Genomic DNA, 6,075 nt, shown 5'->3' with positions numbered 1-6,075 from the left:
TTTCTATAGAATTCATTGATCGATCTGTCGCAGAGAGCGCGCGGTGAGAGCGCCGTCCTTCTAGAACGGGTGTATAAAACCTTCAGTTCGTTACCTCACTTGGCACTCAATATGGTCGAACAGAAGGTTGTACATGTACAAACATGTGCCGTGCCCTGAACACATAATTTTCGCTAGTCTGTGGTATATTCTATTGTTCTCTACCAACCGTTACCGTCTAAAAACAATTTGTTACTGAAGCGTCTTTTTAAATTTGTCTTGACTGTCTTCAACCCTTAATTTGAGATCCCGAAAACTACATTTTCAAACGTTTTCAGCTTTGTCGTGATCTATGTATGTAAAATGTCACAAGTCGATTCTAATGCAATGTCCCAACACATTTCAGTCGTTTGGATAATGATATAGACAATGTTTGTTTGTTTTTTCGAAAGAAAAAAATCCATATATCCCATATTTCGGCGCATAGAAATAAAAATTGGTGTGCACTCTCTACTGCATATTCACAGCAGCACAATTTCGGAGAAATATTGCCGGAAATGAGGCAGCAAAACCAAACATAAAGGAAACCCGCGCCGTTTGTTGCCCGCTGGCAAGGAAAGGTTCTTCGTGTGGTGTATGTGGTAGAGCATTCGGCTTGGAATCTAAAGATACTGAGTTCGATACCCGCCTTGCCGATGCCCGCCGTGCGTCCGACGATGTGCCCTTGGGAAAGGCACTTTACACGACCTTCCCCACTTCACCCAGGTGTAAAAATGGGTACCTGACTTCGGTCGGAGAGGTAAATGAAAAGGTTACCTTTACCTTCTGTTTGTACTGTATGTGGCACTGCTGATATAAGTCACTAACTTGAGTGCAGCGCCATATCGTCTTCATCTGTAAAAAATAAATTAGAAACAAATGAAACGTGCTATGGCAAGCTCAATGCTATACCATTAGTAAGAAAAACAAAGGTGCGCCATGGGTGTCATCTGCCCAAAACAAACATAAACAAATAAATCTTAATGTTGCTTGATATATTAATCGAATGGAGCTTGCTTGAAAATAGTTTAAACTTTTGACATTGAAAAGTGACAGTAGACAAATACACAGGTGCCGCGAACGTCGTCCCGATGGAGTAGTTCTCACCCCCTATTTTCTGTTTCGAGTATCTAGAACATCGGAGAAGAGTTTTGAAAATATTCAAAACGCTACAGAAACTGACCTTGCGTTTGGAAACGGATCCAGGTGTATGGAAGAATGTTGATGCATTGCTGAGGACTATATTTTAGCCAAGTAATGTATTGCTAAATTGTAGTTGGAGTTGTCATCGTTCGCACATTGTAAGGAGACTACAGACAGCTAGAGATTTTACTATTATATAAGCATTAGCTCTTACAAGGATGATACCTACCTACCTACCTAGTCCCTAGGATGATACAATTGGTTTTTAGTTTTGATGTAATGTAAGTATTAATGCCATAAATTAATGCCATGGATTGACATCTAAATTCATAACTTGTAACTAATATTTGGTATTATTTCTAAACGTAATGAATCATACTTTGATTTCAGGAGGGATGGCGACAAGCGATGTTCCCGATGAGTACATTTCAGCTCCCAATCCTGGTAAAAAGTCCCGTGAAGACGATGAAGGTCTGACCGTTTCTCCCGAAAAACACATTGGAAAGGATGATGAAGTACAACGTATATCTGCTGACCGTCAAACGCACCAGGACATCGACATAAAGACAGCAGCCGGTCCCCATAATGCTGGCCCAGGCACCTACACCGACCCACAGCCTACCGAAGCTGGACCTCGCTATCTTCATGTGGGAGACCACGTCCTGGTCTATTCCGGACGCGAAGTAGAAGACATTTACGGGTACAACGAGAACGAGAGCACCGAGTTCGACGATGGGTTGTCTTCAAAAGACTGCGAGTCACCAGAGGAAGTCCATGTGTACAAAGGACATATCAAAGTGAGCAAAGGTCAGAATGAAGGGACTTCTTCTGACAACTACGAGACACCAGAAAATGTTCACAGATACGAAGAGTCAGCGAACGTGATAACGGGTCACGACAAAGGGTCTTTCACTTGTAATTACGAGTTGCCAGAGGATGTCCAGGGATACAAAGGACCTGAGACAGTTAGCGAGGGGCACGACGGACATTCTCCTTCCCAGGACTATAACAAACCAGAAAATGCTCAAGGAAACGCAAAGCCAGCCTATGTGAACAAGGCACAAGACGAAGAGACGTCCCGCATTAACTACGAGATACCAGAGGATGTCCAGGCACACAGAGGACTGAGGAAAGTGAACAAGGGACAATACGAAGGGACTTCCTCCAATGACTACGAGACACCAGAGAATGCTGACGGAAGCGCAAAGCCAGCACATGTAGACAAGACACAAGGCAAATTAATTTCCCGCTATGACTACGAGACACCAGAGGATGTCAAGGCACACAGAGGGCCGGGGAAAGTGAGCACGGGGCAAGTCGAAGGGTCTTCTTCTTCCAATGACTACGAGACGCCAGAGGATGTCCACGGACACGATGAGTCTGACCGAGGGAGCACTGTGAACAACGATGGGTCTCCCTCTCAAGACCACGGGATTGTTAGCTTTGCCTACAGGGCTAAAGGTGAGTGAAGACTGCATTCAGCAATTGCAACATTAAACCTTTATCACCTTCGCCAAGAATGGCATGATTTTAGCTACGTGTGTTTGTGAACAGTATTACTGGAGAAGTGTTTGATGGATGTACAACTTTTGAAAACATTCATGAGGTGGAATAGGGTAATTCCCATAGTAACAGCACTCTGGAATCATTTACCATTTTCTAACATTTTTGGGACAAGAGGAAGAGAATTCACACATCCTTGTAAAGTATATGGATGTAATGAATCAATGGGTCACCACAAAGGACCCACCGGTGAAATCTAAAAATACACAGAGGCTATATATAGGACTTACTTTTATAGGAGCAATAACACAAATCTAAATCTACAATTTGTAACAAATATTTCGTAAAATATCTTAAGTGTAAGGATCTGAAATACGTTTTGAGAATTATTCTAAACAAGATTTGTATGCAGTCACATCCAATGTGTTTTGAAAATATTTAATGAAATTCGAACAAAGTTCTGAACTATCATTGCTTAGATGTTAGTTTATTCAAAATAATCCAAACCCATTACAGATGTCATTTTAAAACCCTTTCAGTGAGCAGGGATGAACCCTATATTTCACTTTATACCTTATGTAGATTGTATAGTTAATTTATTAGAATGTTGCTGATTATCATCAGATTACGTCGATGTAGGATAGACATGCAGGTAATAAGATACACCAAAAAGTAGTTACTCAAGCAACTTGATATGGTTTTGGAAACGCTTGGTTTCCAAAACCATATTAATGCACTTATTGCAGGAGATTAAGCGCCTTTCTGTATTGTTTTACGAGGCAATTTAGTCTTCGGACTACTATCTTGTATTTTAAATTGAATGAAATCTCTCTCTCTCTCTCTCTCTATATATATATATATATATATATTGCCTTGTTCTTGATTTCAATAAATATATATATATATATATTTCACCCCAGACCGACTTATTGAAATCAAGAACAAGGCGAAGTCTAGCAACGTGTGCTGGCTTCTACTGTGTTGCGGACTCTTCGTGACAGTGGCAGTTGTAGTAACGGCAGGACTGACACCCCGACGTGCACCAGACTCTATGGTACATTGTTGTTTTTTGTTTACCTCGTAGTAGCTAGTGGCACATAGGTCAGCAAATTTTCTTATCATTTCTGTAGCAGGGTATTTTTGCAGCAGGGAGTTGCTGGCCACATAACATGCTTAATGTGGTCATTCATATCCTATTTTGCTTAAAATACGATAATGGGTTATTTTCACACCCGAAAATGCGCGTTTCGCTTACCTTGGCAAAGTAATTTGTGAACAACGATCAACAAAACCGTGTTTAAAAATCTATCTATTACATACTAGGGTCCGCGTTTGTTTGTTTATAGACCGCGTTTGGTATAACATAGCAGTGAATAAAGTGGTGTTTGAAAATTAATCCGGTTATAATATGGCTGCATTGTCATTTAGTTTATATGTTAGTTTTGTTTATGCCCGTTTTATCTAGGAGGCAGATGGTTTAAAGAAAGGGAACGGCCTTGAGATCACTACGAACGAAACGAAGCCCGGCTCTCCCCTTGTGACACCCATGGGCATGGGAAATGGCTCGGCCGTCGTCAGTTCGACTCCAGATTGTTCCGCAAACACCCGTCGGGACGTCCGGATCTCACCGACAACCGTGGCGTCACTGGGAACTATTGGTAGATGGCCGATGTTTTAATTATTTCTTATCATTACTGCAGTAGGGTATTTTTTGCAGGGAGTATTTGCTTGCCATTTAACACTTGATTGAAAAAGAAATGTCTTTTCCAAAGTTCGTTTTGTTTCTGTTTTTATGTACTTAGAATACTGCTATTGATAAGTGTCCTGCCCTTGTACATGTTTAATTCCATTTGTATTGTCTCTGTTTTTGTCAGCAGAGCTAGCCTTTTGTAATAGCCACAGGCTAGTTGGGCAACCCTGGCTGTGTGTGCTGAACAACCAAACAAAAAAAATAGACTAAAAAATAAATGCTTACGTAGTCGAAAACCCGAAAATACTTTCATTTTACAGACATAAGTGCGTGTTCAGAACGTCCATGCCAACATGGACACTGTGTGAACACAGCTGGCGGATACAAATGTACCTGCTCGACTGGATGGACTGGGCAGAACTGCCAAGAAGGTGGATTCTTTTCTTCATGTCAATATTTTCATGATACAATGTATGGCGGTCATTTTTTTGTCTTCGCCAACTAAAAGTCTATAATTTTTCATTTGTTCGTTTGAATGAATTGTTGATCAACTGATTGGCTTTACCATCAGGAATTGAGTTTCGATGTTTTGAATTGACGGGCTGAAGCTCTTGTCCGTTTTCACAGACGTAAATGAATGTTCAAAACAACCATGCCAACATGGACGCTGTGTGAACAAAGCTGGCGGATACAAATGTACCTGCTCGACTGGACAGAACTGTCAGAATGGTAATTATAAACTTTTTCTGGTCATTTATCCTTTATTGGACAGGACAAGCAGTGTTTTACTTTAATAGGAAGCAGGATGAATATAGATTTTAACTGGAAGCTATCTGACACACACCCCAAAAAAGTCTAGGGTCGGCAGGTTTTTCTAGGGTAGGTCAGCAAACAAGAAACATTTTTCGTAGGCCTTAGCAAATATATTTTGCAAACAGTGCCGAAACAGGCGTGGCAATGTGAGATACCCCCATAAGGGGAAAGAGTACTATTAAAAACTTACAATTATGCTGTCTTTACAGCCCCTCCGTGTCAGAGCGGATGGATCGAATACAATAACCACTGCTACAAGTTCTTCAAAGACAAACGTTGCTGGTACGATGCGAACAAAAAGTGCAAAGAGCTCGGTGCAAACCTAGCTTCCGTCACCAGCCCTGGCGAGAACAACTTCATTGCAGGTCTCATTGCCAATGGTGAGTGAGGAATTTCTCTCGCCAAGATCATCTGTATTATATCATCAGACTTTTATACTATCTTAAAAGCTAATCTGAGTTGGAAAATTCAATTATGAAGCATTCAAGAGACTGAATCAACATTATTTTAACTCATAGTTTTAACTGATTCTCACAGCCTTCATTAGCTTCTTGACCTAATAGATGTGAACACATACGTTTTTGCACTCGGGAATTCCAGGAGTCTACTTTTGTTTACAGTAGAAGCCAATTAATTGTACAACGGATAACCGCACACTTCTGTTAACTGAATCCAAAATCCAGCGGTGGTGCGGTGCAGCTGGATAACTTCGCTTTGTTGCACCATTCGGATAATTGCACGAAATGCGCTGGCAAATGGGGTGTGCAATTAAACGGCTTCTACTGTATTTTGAGAATATAATTCTTCACGATTTACAGAAGTTAACTACGGTAAATGCAGAAATGCTCGCGGTGGATTAATGCTCGCGGTTTTCGTGGCGGCCGCTTCACGGCGAATTTAAAGCCACC

Source organism: Branchiostoma floridae, chromosome 12 (genome assembly GCF_000003815.2).
Source record: "Branchiostoma floridae strain S238N-H82 chromosome 12, Bfl_VNyyK, whole genome shotgun sequence".
NCBI classification, from domain to species: domain Eukaryota; kingdom Metazoa; phylum Chordata; class Leptocardii; order Amphioxiformes; family Branchiostomatidae; genus Branchiostoma; species Branchiostoma floridae.
Note: the sequence above shows the minus strand (reverse complement) of the source record.